Source organism: Euprymna scolopes, chromosome 5, assembly GCF_053919585.1.
Source record: "Euprymna scolopes isolate OS-2025 chromosome 5, ASM5391958v1, whole genome shotgun sequence".
NCBI classification, from domain to species: Eukaryota; Metazoa; Mollusca; class Cephalopoda; order Sepiida; family Sepiolidae; genus Euprymna; species Euprymna scolopes.
The window spans coordinates 37,925,322-37,938,084 of NC_136486.1; the positions used below are offsets into that span (position 1 = coordinate 37,925,322).

The window sequence follows — 12,763 nt, forward strand, 5'->3', positions numbered from 1 at the left end:
TGTTTATAAACTTATATATATATATATAAAACATTAATATATATATAATATATATATAAATGTTTTGTTTATATTATCTATTGTTTATAAACTTATATATATATATATATATATATATATATATATATAATTTAAAGGAGATTAGAACAATAGTCTAAAGAGCTGAGTGTATTTTAATGTAACAGTGAAATTACTAGTTTAATTAAAATACAGGAAAGAGAAAGTGCTCGTTGTAATTTAGATATATAATAAGCTCGATAGTTAAATGTCCTAGAGCTAATTCAATATTAAGTAATGTGATTGATAATTTAAAATTTAAAAATCAAATTATAATTAAATTAAAAATCCGTTTCATAAGAAGGAACAACAACAAAATCAATTATCTGTACGATCGTTTCGGAAAACAATGCTTTTTACTGTGGTATACATCAAGTTACGTACAATACTGATACTTTATTGTACGTAACTTGATTTATACCACAATTAAAAGCATTGTTTTCCGAAACGATCGTACAGATAATTGATTTTGTTGTTCCTTCTTATGAAACGGATTTTTAATTTAATCATAATTTGATTTTTAAATTTTAAATTATCAATCACATTACTTAATATATATATATATATATATATATAATTAGTAATAAATAGTGATATTTACAACTAGAAATAGGTTTAAAGGCTTCTAAAATTCGTACGAGAATTGTCCGCAAAAACTCGTGGCGCAGTGGTTAGAGTACTTGGAAAAATCAATTGTAAAATGTGATATTCTCTTGAAGGTTGAAGATATTCAAGGATTTTTTTTTTTCTTCAAATGATTTAAAATGCATAGACGGCAAAAACATTAGTATTAACAATAAAACAGTATAATAATACATAATATACTTTCGGAAATAATTTCCAATATTAAAAAATATAATCCCCTGTGATCAAGATGAAATACACTTATAAAATATATAGTTACGAGGCTCTATTTTCAAAATAATGTGGTAGACAAACAGTCTTTAATATCTTCCTCCGGCCACTACGAAAATATTATCTATCCTGCCGTTTTTTACATCTTAATTTAATGCTTTTTTACATCATTTTTTTTTTATTATTATTATTATTATTATTATTATTATTATTATTATTATTATTATTATTATTATTATTATTATTATTCAAATCAGCTTTAATTACTTGTTTTTATTTGATATTATTATCGTCATCATATTATTATTATTAATTTACTAGGAGTTCTCACAAATGCCATGACCAGTGATCACTCATTGGCAATAACCTGTGGTATTCCCTGGAGTCTGGGTGACAACAAGTCTCCCCAGATTTTCAGTATTCTCTATCTCTTTCGATAACCAGCGTAGGTGGCTTCACGTTATTTCAACGGCTGCTTATCATTGGTCATTGGTATTCGTTATAATTTGGGTGAAACAAAACGTCCCCAAAGCTCCAGTTCTCTTCGCATTCTTCCAGTGGAGGTCTGGCTAGTGCTTTACATTCTCAGTCCTCCTGGATCCTTAACAACTCTTTCATGTGGCGCTTTCTGATGTAGAAGCCACTAATTATTTTGATGGATCGGTCATAGTATTTTGTGAGTTCGTTTTCTTTAGTTCCCTGTGGTCGTGTTTTTATTTTATTTCTCTTGAAGCATCCCAATTACTAGTTAGCGTTCGCAGTTTATGTGGATTGGTTTCCACATTCTATGATTTTTCATAGGATTTCAGCTGTTTTTATAATTCCTATTCATTGTATTTTAGTTTTCCCTGTAATTGCAATTTCTCCCATTCTTTTACCGAAGTTTCCCAAGATTGTTCTAATGCTCGTGCTATTATTGGTGGTCTCTTGACTTTCTTTGTCTTCTATATCCCTTTCAGCTCTCTGGTTAGTTCAGTGTATTTGCTTTGCTTCTCTGTCTCATTGATATTCACTATGTGGCCTAAAATCTACCATCTTGCAGGATTTTTTCTTGAAAACTATTATGATATATAGTCTACTTGCTTTTTTTACAGAAGAGTCACCACTTATCAAGGTCCGGTAGCCACTCGAGGATAAGGGTTAATGAGTGTACAGTGGTCAAGGGGAACATGTCGTAGTCATCGTTAATAATAGAAATTTGGTAAATTTGATTACTTAAGGGAATGGTTCATCAAGGATTTTTTTATATAGGCATCACCACTTATCAAGGACCAGAGACCACTCGAGGATAAGGGTTAAGAGTGTACAGTAGTCAATTGGACAATATAGTAATCGTTAGTAATGGAAATTCGGTAAATTTGTTAACGGCTCATCAAGAACTTGTTTACATTGGACTTGAAGACAACCATATTGTAGTCAGCTAGAAAGCAGGAAAACGGAAGACAATTCCACAGGCGTGCAGTTCTAAAAAAAGAAGCTTTGTTCATAGAATCTACGTTTAGGTTTAGGCACAGATAAAGAGAGGATTTGTTCACGTTGGACTTGTAGTCAGTTGGGAAGCAGGAAAGCTGAACAGAGTTCCACAAGCGTGCAGTTCTAAGAATGAAGCTTTGTTCATGGAATCTACATTTATGTTTAGGCACAGTTAAAAAGTGTGGGGTACTTATTGATAGTCGTTTCATTTAGACGAGTGTTTTTCCTGAAAGGTAGGGCAGGGAGGACCATGGATTGGAGCTCAGACGAGACTTGCCATGAAAATAACGATAAAGCAGAGATAGGCTCGCAACGTCTCTTCTGTGGGAAAGAGATAGCAGGGAAGAGAAAAGGGCTTTTCCTACTAAACTACGAAGTGTATTTTGAACTCTGTTATGGCAGATTATTATTATTATTATTATTATTATTATTATTATTATTATTATATTTTCCATCAAAATTAAACGTAATTTTACTGTTATACTAAACGGTATAACCTCACTAACACATCAGTTCTTACTAAATTACATGTTAAAGAACGTTGAGTTTAGTTAGTACCAGATGGTTGACCATTTGGGAATACCGGGCTTCGTGTGGTTCTGTTGAGCATTATTCCTTCATGTAAAATGGATCGAATGATTATTGTTGGCATTCGTTTCACTGATATCTTTCTATTAAGAATTCTTTCTCCAAGGACATCATGTACTTACGGGAGGAACCACTTGAAGATTACCAACATTCCTACAAAAATGTGTTTCTATGGAAACGAATTTGATTGGAACCTTGCACACACAAGCAAAAATATCGGAGTTTTTGTAGTATACTAGACTTTCCGGCATAACATTGCGAGTTTTATCCCTTGGATAAATCGAACACTGTGTTTTGCTATGTTTACAAAATGAAATTTAGGGCTTATTTCTCTGGCATTTAAATGCATCTGTCACAATGTCCTTGTGATTAGAGGTTTGATTGGGTTCTCCGCTTTTTCTCCTTTATTTTCATCCATATGGACCTGATATTGTAATAAAGTTTCTATGTAATATTACTCCTTAACCGGGTAGAGGTTTTTCTATCCTGGTAGGTTTGTTTTATTATTGAAAATATATTTTTAAGCTTCATCTATTATTTATATATACTTCTATAAACTCGTTTTTTCTTTTGTGTGTATTGATATTCATATTAAACCCCCTTTTTTATTTATTTAAAAAGAAAATACAATTTTCTTATATATGGGTTGTGGAATTGTAGTCATTAGCAAAAGATCTAGCTAATTTGCATACTCTTTTAAACATTCATTTTAATTAATTCCCTATAAGTTTTTTCGGTTTTCTCATGGGATGATCATCTTTAGTTAACTATTATGTGTAATTATATTCATATAGATATTCAACACGATTTATACTTGCATAATATTTGAGTAAAAAATTTACAGTAAACACAAAATTGTTTCCATATATCTTTATGTATACGTGTATATTTTTGTTTAATCTATCTACCTATCTATCAATCTATCTATCTATCTATCTATCTGTGTATCTATCTATCTATAAAAGTGAACGTGTCTGTGTATCTGTCTGTGTGTGTGTGTGTGTTTGTCTGTGTACACTTCCCTACGCAATAACTCTGTCAATTTTTAGTCTACAGACTCAAAATTTGATATACAGGGTACTGAGATTTGGAAAAATCTATGTGATCGGTTTTCGGCCAGAAATTTGGCTGTTAAGGGGTCAAAGTTCAACAATTTGACGTTTGAGAACTCTACCAAACTCCTCCGCCAATTTTGGGTCTAAACGCTTGAAATTTTAGATCTAGGTTCCTTGAACATGGGTCTAACTTAATAACTTGATTTGATCCCAAAAGAATAAATTTTAAGGGGTCATAAGAGAGGCCGTTCTTGTGAATATTTTCAAACGATATAAGGTTTTAAATTGGCCGAATGGTCGCGAAAACATTTGTAACGAACAATGAAAATACACTACTTGTTGCTATCAATCCAACCTTTGTTGTCTTGATTTTGTAAAAACAATATATGAATGCTCGAATACAAAAACTGGTAATTTTAAAGCTTACAAATAAAGTCACCTTATACTGACTTAATATTTATTGGTATATGAACGATTACCGAATTCTCAATTGTATAAAGATAATAACATTCGGAATATTATAAATAAAAAAATTTAAAAAAATATATATATATATATATATATATATATATATATATATATATATATATATATATATATATAGTCTAAAGAAGCTTTGAATAAAAAACGCAAACATAAAAATAAAAAATGCAGTTTAGATTCCCGAAAGAAAAAAAAATTAATTTAACCTATCGCAGACTAAGCACCTACATAATCCGATTTCTAAAAAGTTTATAATGACCAAAGAGAATTCATTTATATATGGATGAAAAAAAGGCCTTAACTAAAATTGTTAAATAGAAATAGACTTAGCAGTTGCATAAGCCGATTTCGCAAAAGTCATCAATTTTAAATAATCGTAGTTGAATTGAATTGTTTATTTATTTTAAAATAAAAATTCACTGGACCGCACTATTAATTATTATTATGAGTTATTTTATTTAAACTAATTCCAAAAATAATGCTTGAAAATTTTTAGTTTTAATATCCTCCGAAAAAGAAAACAAAAACAAAAAGAACAAACATTGCGCCCAAGGGAAATAACTCAAACCGATTCATATAAAAACCGATGTTGGTAAAAATAAATTAAATTAAATATGTTATTAATATAAATCAAATTTAAATAATAAACTTAAATAGAACACTTATAATAATTTTCTCACTATAAACAATAACTAATACACGGCTATTTAATAAAGTTGATTTTTCTTTATGTAATATGCAAATGACGCCACCTTTTTAATCTGATATGTTGCAATAATCATAAGAATGAATGATATGATAAAGTAATGGATATTTTTTATATATTAATCAACTTGTGAACAAACAAACAGACAGGAATACGAATTTATACAGATATACTATTATTATCACATTATATATACATTCCCCAAACATGCCATATATTCTCGCTGTTTGTTAGTTTTTTGTTGTTGTTTTGTTTTGTTTTTTGTTTTGTTTTTGTTTGTTTGTTTTTGTTTTTGTTTTTTTTGTTTTTTGCTTATTTTTGTTTTTGTTTGTTTGTTTGTTTTTGTTTGTTTGTTTTTGTTTGTTTTTTGTTTGTTTGTTTTTGTTCTGTTTTTTGTTTTTAGTTTTTTATTTATTTATTTTTTTTTTTCGGGACAAGCTTTAAAAGACTTTCCCTCGTGTGATTTGTTTTAACTTTTGTTTTTACTCCAAACAAGGCATATTACCACTTATATTTGGGCCCAAGTTTACAGAGGACTATATAAGGACTTGCATTAAACTCGAGAGGATTATAGGATAGAATATTGGTACATTGCAACAGTAATTTATGCTGTGAAAATATAAAGTGAAAGGATAGAATAAGTTTCATCCCACCAAATACTTTTGGTAAGTAGTCCTTATAATCAACCCACATCGTAACAAAGTGTTTAAGAATACGGACTGAAAACCTGGACGTGCCAAGTTCGAATCTAATGTTTCCACAGAAATATTTTAATTAAATCAACACTTGACCTTATGCCTAACCTCCTGGAAAAGGGGTAGATAAAATAACGGTATCAATTTGATTTTTGAGCTGCATATGGCGTTCTTCTCATTTAAGAGGAGATCTAGACCGAAGAATTCGAACTTGGCACACCCAAATAGTCAGTCAGTCCGTGCCGTTAATCACTTAGTCACCGTCACCTTCTGGCGCCGAATGTGAGAGGATATCGACACCACATTAACCGCAAAACCTAATATCATAACGGTCTCAGTTTGATTTTTGTAGCTGCGTATGAGGTTCCTCTCATTTTAAATGGAGTCAAGAGGTCTAGACGATTCCAGAGAGTACTTCGACTTTGATTACTTTTTCAGGATTAAATTTGATCTCGGAAATCAAACCATTAGTAAAATTAAAACGAAAGTAAATCGTGCTTAGTCAAATTTAAATGCTACTAAAAAAGTAAAAAGCGAAAAAGAAAATGTCGAAACATTTTTGAAGTTATTTATTAGAAGATGACGTTTCCGGTTCGCTATCTTTTTCGCAAATTTCGCAACGTGAAATACTTGAAACATTAATTTAAATATTTTTCATTCAATCATAGATGAACACAATAACATTTTGGTAATATACTATACTCATTTATTTATTAAATGTGATTAAAAAGAAACGAGAGTATTTACATTGCAGTATATATATATATATATATATATATATATATATATATATATATATATATATATATATATATATATATATATATATATATATATATAAAGTCGAAGTACTCTCCGGAATAGTCTAGACCTCTTGACTCCATTTAAAATGAGAGGAACCTCATACGCAGCTCAAAAATCAAATATATATATATATATATATATATATATATATATATATATATATATCTGTGTGTGTGTGTGTGTGTGTGTGTGTGTGTGTGTGTGTGTGTGTGTGTGTGTGTGTGTAAAAGAGATAGAAGGCTGTCACAATGCGAGGAATGAATTATAGTCGCTGTTGGTAAGAGGAGACGAGAACAAGTGGCGATTTACAAATCAATAAGTACATATATATATATATATATATATATTTTATATATATATATTTATTCAGTTGTATGGTAAAATGTCTTACTTGTAAGTCTATGCGACGTATTCCATTATTAATTTCGGAAAATTTTCCCTTTTCAAATGGTGTGCGTGACAGGTCGATTCAAAGCATGCTGGATGAAGGGCCGGAAGTTGTGTAGCTATGTGAGGCCTCGGGGCAAATGTGAGTAGGGGATTTATGTATGGTATGATTAGGTAATTAACATGTTTATAAATTTGCTATTTTAATTTTTATTTATTTGTCTTTATTTTTATTTTATTTATTTTTTTTTTGTTTATAACTTGTTTTAGCGTGACCTTCTTTTATTGTTCTCTATTATGTTGTCTTTATCATTATTACTATTATTTATTTATTTATTTATTTATTTCTGCTGGTGTGTGGGTGTCTTTGCTTTTCTGGGTCGCTTGAGTCGCTACTGGGCTGCGTCCGGTCGACTACTGTAGGGGCGGGATGTGAGAGAGGAGGAGAGGTCGGGCTCGGCAGCTGGGTGTTTAGGTTAGTGTTGCTGGGGGTAGGAAGATAGGTGAGGGGAAGGGAAGGGGAATAGGGGTGACATTCCTTGGGAGTTGTTAATTTATTTATTTTCATGAGTGGTAGTAGATTTTTATATTTATTTTTTTTTATATTTTAATTGGTTTGTATTACTTCAGCTAACTTTTAATTTTAATTAATTTTTTTTAAATATATACTGCTGTTTTATTTATTAAGTTTCTTTTAGTATATTATTGTTATTTTATTTATTTTTTTTTTTATTTATATGGGAAGAAGTAGTGGTAATGTCCTGTTTGGAATGTGAGGTGGGCTGTGAGCTGTGTGCAGTGGTGTATCTGTTCTAATGGGTTATAGTTGTAATGGTAAGTGTTAGGTGGGAGCCGTATGTAGAGTTATATGTATATATGAGTGGTAGTAGATTTTTATATTTATCTATTCATTTTTTATTTATTTATTTACTTTTTTTATAATTGGTTTGTATTACTTCAGCTAACTTTTAATTTTAGTTGGTTTGTATTAACTTTTGATTTTAATAGGTTTGTATTACTTCAGTAACTTTTAATTTTAATTAATTCTTTTTTTTTACATATATACTGCTGTTTTATTTATTAGGTTTCTTTTAGTGTATTATTGTTATTTTATTTATTTATTTATTTTTTATATTATTTATATGGGAGGGGGTTGTGGTAATGTCCTGTTTGGAATGTGAGGCAGGCTGTGAGCTGTGCAGTGGTGTATCTGTTCTAGTGGATTATGGTTGTAATGGTAAGTGTTAGGTGGGAGCCGTGTGTAGAGTTATATAATCCTAAATATATATATGTTATTGCGATACGTTTTGAATGCAATCAATTATTTACGAAAGTGCATTTTTACCTAACTGCGAGTTGGGAATAATTTCCCCTTTAACCAATTTGTTACCCCCACATGGGGAGCGGTATATATATTATATTTAAAATATGATTATTCACTGATACGTGTTTCGTCGTCTACGACTCATTAGAGTGGTTGAATCTAGCTAGATTCGAAATCGAGACCCCACGGTAATGAGCCTGATCTCTTTATCCGCTGGTCCATCACGCCGACTGTTAGGATGTATCGCGATTTATTTAGATGCTATTTGTTTTTTGTTGTTTTTTCTTTTTTTTTTGCGATACGTTTTGAATAAATTCAATTGTTTACGAAAGTGCATTTTTACCTAACTGAGAGTTGGGAATAATTTTTCCTTTAACCAATTTGGTACCCCCACATGGGGAGCGGTATATATATTATTTTTAAAATATAATCATTCACTGACACGCGTTTCGTTGTCTACGACTCATCAGATATATATATATATATATATATATATATATATATATATATATATATGTGTGTGCGTGTGTGTGTGCGCGCGTGTATGTGCGTGTGTGTATGTGTGTGTGTGTGTGTGTGTGTATTACCATTCCGTACGAAATTCCCGATTCCGATACAATTATGGATTCTCATTCCGATTCTTTATAAATCTCTAAATATTTTACTATAAAGTTGCTATTTTGTCCCGATTACTATAAAAAGCATATCTTACATGTGCGTGTATTTTCTCAAGCGTAAAAACACATTTGTGAGGGTGTGATCAAGAGATTTTAGTCTCACTGGAAGAATTTAAGTAAAAATTAGAGAAAGATGATGAGAATTTAGAAAAGGAGTTAGAAAGTTTGAGAGTTTGAGAGAAAGAGAGAGAAATTTAAATTCCCGTTCCATTTTTAAAACAACCGTAAAACAGAGCGTTTTACCAAAAAAGAAAATTTTTGTTTTTAATTAATTTTGTTTTTTAATATTTTGTTTAATGCGTCTCAGCTGTTTCTTGTATTGGCCCCGTTGGGACTGCCATTTGGTATCGCAGGTGAATAACATCTATGGATGTTATACGTATTGTTTTCTTTCTTTCTTTCTTTCCTTCCTTATTTGGCTTTACTTTCATTTTCTCGCTTTCGTTATCCTTCTCTCTATATCTATATATAACCCTAACATCCTCATTCTCAAATTCTTTAACACCCTCTCTGTCTTCCTTCCATCCTCTCTCTCTCTCTCTCTCTCTCTCTCTCTCTCTCTCTCTCTCTCTCTCTCTCTCTCTCTCTATCTATCTATCTCTCTCAATCTCTTTAACATTTCCTTCTTCCCCCCTCTTTCTCTCTCAAACTCTCAAACTTTCTAACTCCTTTTCTAAATTCTCATCATCTTTCTCATCTTTCTCTAATTCTATCACACTCACTCTTTCTCTCATGTCTTTCTCTCTATATATATATGTGTGTGTGTGTGTGTGTGTGTGTGTATGTATCACTCATTTTCTAACTTACTCTCGAACACATTATAATTTTTAAAATTGTCGAAATCACACATACACACACACACACTTTCTCCCTCCCTCCCTCCCTCTCTCTCTCTCTCTCTTTATTAAACTCTTTAACTCTTTCTTCATCTCTCTCAAACTCTTTCATTTTCTAAATCTCGAATTCGCTCTCTGACTAGTTTTCCCTATTTATCTATCTCTTTAACTCTCTCATTCTCTAACGCCCTATCATATCTTAAACTTTAATTCTCTCCCCCTCTCCCCTTTCTCTCTCTCTCTCTCTCTCTCTCTCTCTCTCTTTCTCTCAAACTCATTCTCTAAGTCTTTATCACTATCTCACTCTATTTCATCTCTATCTACCTCTCTAACTCACTCTCTAATATACTTTTAGCATTTCTAAAGAAGAAAACTTTCTCTCTCTTCATCTCTCCCTACTTCACTCTCGCACGAACACATACAGAGACACACATACACACAGATAAAAATATACACAGATACATCCACACCACAACTCATATGGTTCTGCTTGTTGCTGTTCTCAGCAAATTCCTTTGTATCACTGGAAAACGCTGCTAATGGAAAACGCGTGGTCAATTAAACCCTCCCATTTCCGTTCTGTAGGCAAACAGCAACGTGCTCACAGGCAATGCATGTATGCACATTAGATATCCCCCTACTATCAATCTTAATTGTAATACCATTGACTACTTTAAATTAAAATAAGGTCGAGTTATAAGTCTATGAATTTGATGAACGCCACATTAAACCAATTTCCCGCAACTCCTGTCCGCCATTACAAAACCCAGTCTCTACATTCCAACCAAGAGAGACATTCTAGCATAAACCACTAACCAAGTATGATAATGTATTATTACAAACAACTGCACTATCTAGCGTATCGAGCACTTTTCCATTCAGTATATATCTCTTACTAAGTGTAATATTGTATTACTAGCAGATATATTCAAAAAGATAATTTATTCTACTTATACTAAAATATTTTTGTAAACAAAACAAACCCCTTAACACATTTTGATTCCCAAATTACCCACAACATATACACATTCACACACACGAAGGTTGACAAAGAAATGCTATATTCTCCTGTCCATAACATATAACACTATATTACTTTTTCCTTTTCATAGAGGTTCCGCACAAATGCAGATTCCAGAATATTAGTGTTTCCTTTATAAATAATATTGATCACTGCAGATTCTAGCATATACCACTGACCAAGTATATTAATGTATTATTACAAACAACTGCACTATCTAGCGTATTGAGCACTTTTCTATTCAGTATATATCTCTTACTAAGTGTAATAAATTATTAATAGCAGGACCCAAAGAAATTCGACGAAATGGGAAATATATTTAATCAACAAATACGTTTTGATAAAGCTGATATTTTTCTGAATAGCGCAAAAAATTCCAAAGGTGCGCAGTTCGAGAAAAGAAGTTATTAGAGTAGAAAGCCTTTCTGCATTCTAAGAGCCACAAGAGTGAAGAGGTGAAATTTTGCTGTTTATCGAGTTGGTAGAGGATATTTCTGTTTAGGGAAGGAGGATTTAGCCTTAATACGATATTAAACTGATACGGACGGCCTTAGGCAAGGTGTTCCCGTTTATTCTAGCCACATTTTTGTCACTTCGTATTGGTCAAAAACAGGTCCTCGGCACTTCAGTCCAACAGGGGGAGACGCTGCGGCAAAAGCTACTCTGCTCTGTTCTGGGAGGGGGGGGGATATTGTTGTAATCAGTCCTAGGAGTTCTACCCTACCAGGCTTTACCTTGACTTTTTGATAAGAGATTCGTTTATTTACTGAGAAATGACGACGGAGGTGATCAAGCATTCTTTGGAGATGGAGGGGGATAGAGTGTATCATCTTTGATACGCTGGTTTTTTCTATCCTTAACTTCCTGTCTTTCGTCAAGGAAGGGAGTTAACGCTACCATACCAAAACCAGTATTTCCCAGCCATTTCCGCTTCAGTTTTTCTAAAATACCCTATTTCTCAACCCCATCAACTACTCAAGCTTTCTCTAACGGAAGCGTCATGTGTATGAAACAAAAATACGCCCAGTGATAAGGTCACAATTTGGAAACTTGGAGTAGTGATGGCAACCATAAATTTCGTTATTCCCAAGTCCACTCCAATCCAAAGTGGCAGTACCTGCCAGGATCTCATCTATCGGTTAAATATGATTTATTAATTGCAGGCTATTTACCTGTTTTTATGGGAATCGCACCAGACAGTGGGTGAAGCCAGTTTATGTAAAGAGTTAACAAGAATGAAATGTTATTATCACAATGTCAGGAAATGCCTATTTACCTTAATCTTGAAAAGAGCAAGGCTGTGGGTACGAGAAAAACAGTCTGCAGGAAGAGATTTCCACAAGATTTCATGCAGTTTTTGTAAAGAAGCTACTATGTGTGTGTGTGTGTGTGTGTGTGTGTGTGCGTGTGTGTGTGTGTGTGTGTGTGTGTGTGTGTGTGTGTGTGTGTGTGTGTGTGTGTGTGTGTGTGTGTGTGTGTGTGTGTGTGTGCAACGTTCAGGACTCCCACTCTTTGCATTGTGCGTTTATTAGTTGTAAATTCTCTTCATTCCTGTGGCAATTGTTTAGTGGCCTGAAGGTAAAGGCTTAGTAAATGGAGCCAAGAGGTGGCTTCGTGGAATCACCTCTTACACTGATGACTGCGTAAGCATGAAAAACCAATGTCTGTAAGTATAAAAGAATAATTTAAAAAGATGAGGAATGAAAGTTGCATAGAACATTATAAAATCATCAGGTCAATAATGATGAAAATGAAAGGAACATGTAAAAGAACCTCTTTAGGCCATGGCATTTCGAAGCTAA

General features: G+C 32.3%; 1 protein-coding gene across 1 annotated transcript in view; it reads left to right on the plus strand.

The window, feature by feature from the left end:
- The window catches only part of LOC145276767 (matrilin-1-like), a 147,641-nt gene that overhangs the window by 102,123 nt on the left and 32,755 nt on the right, over window positions 1-12,763 (plus strand). The window lies entirely within an intron of this gene.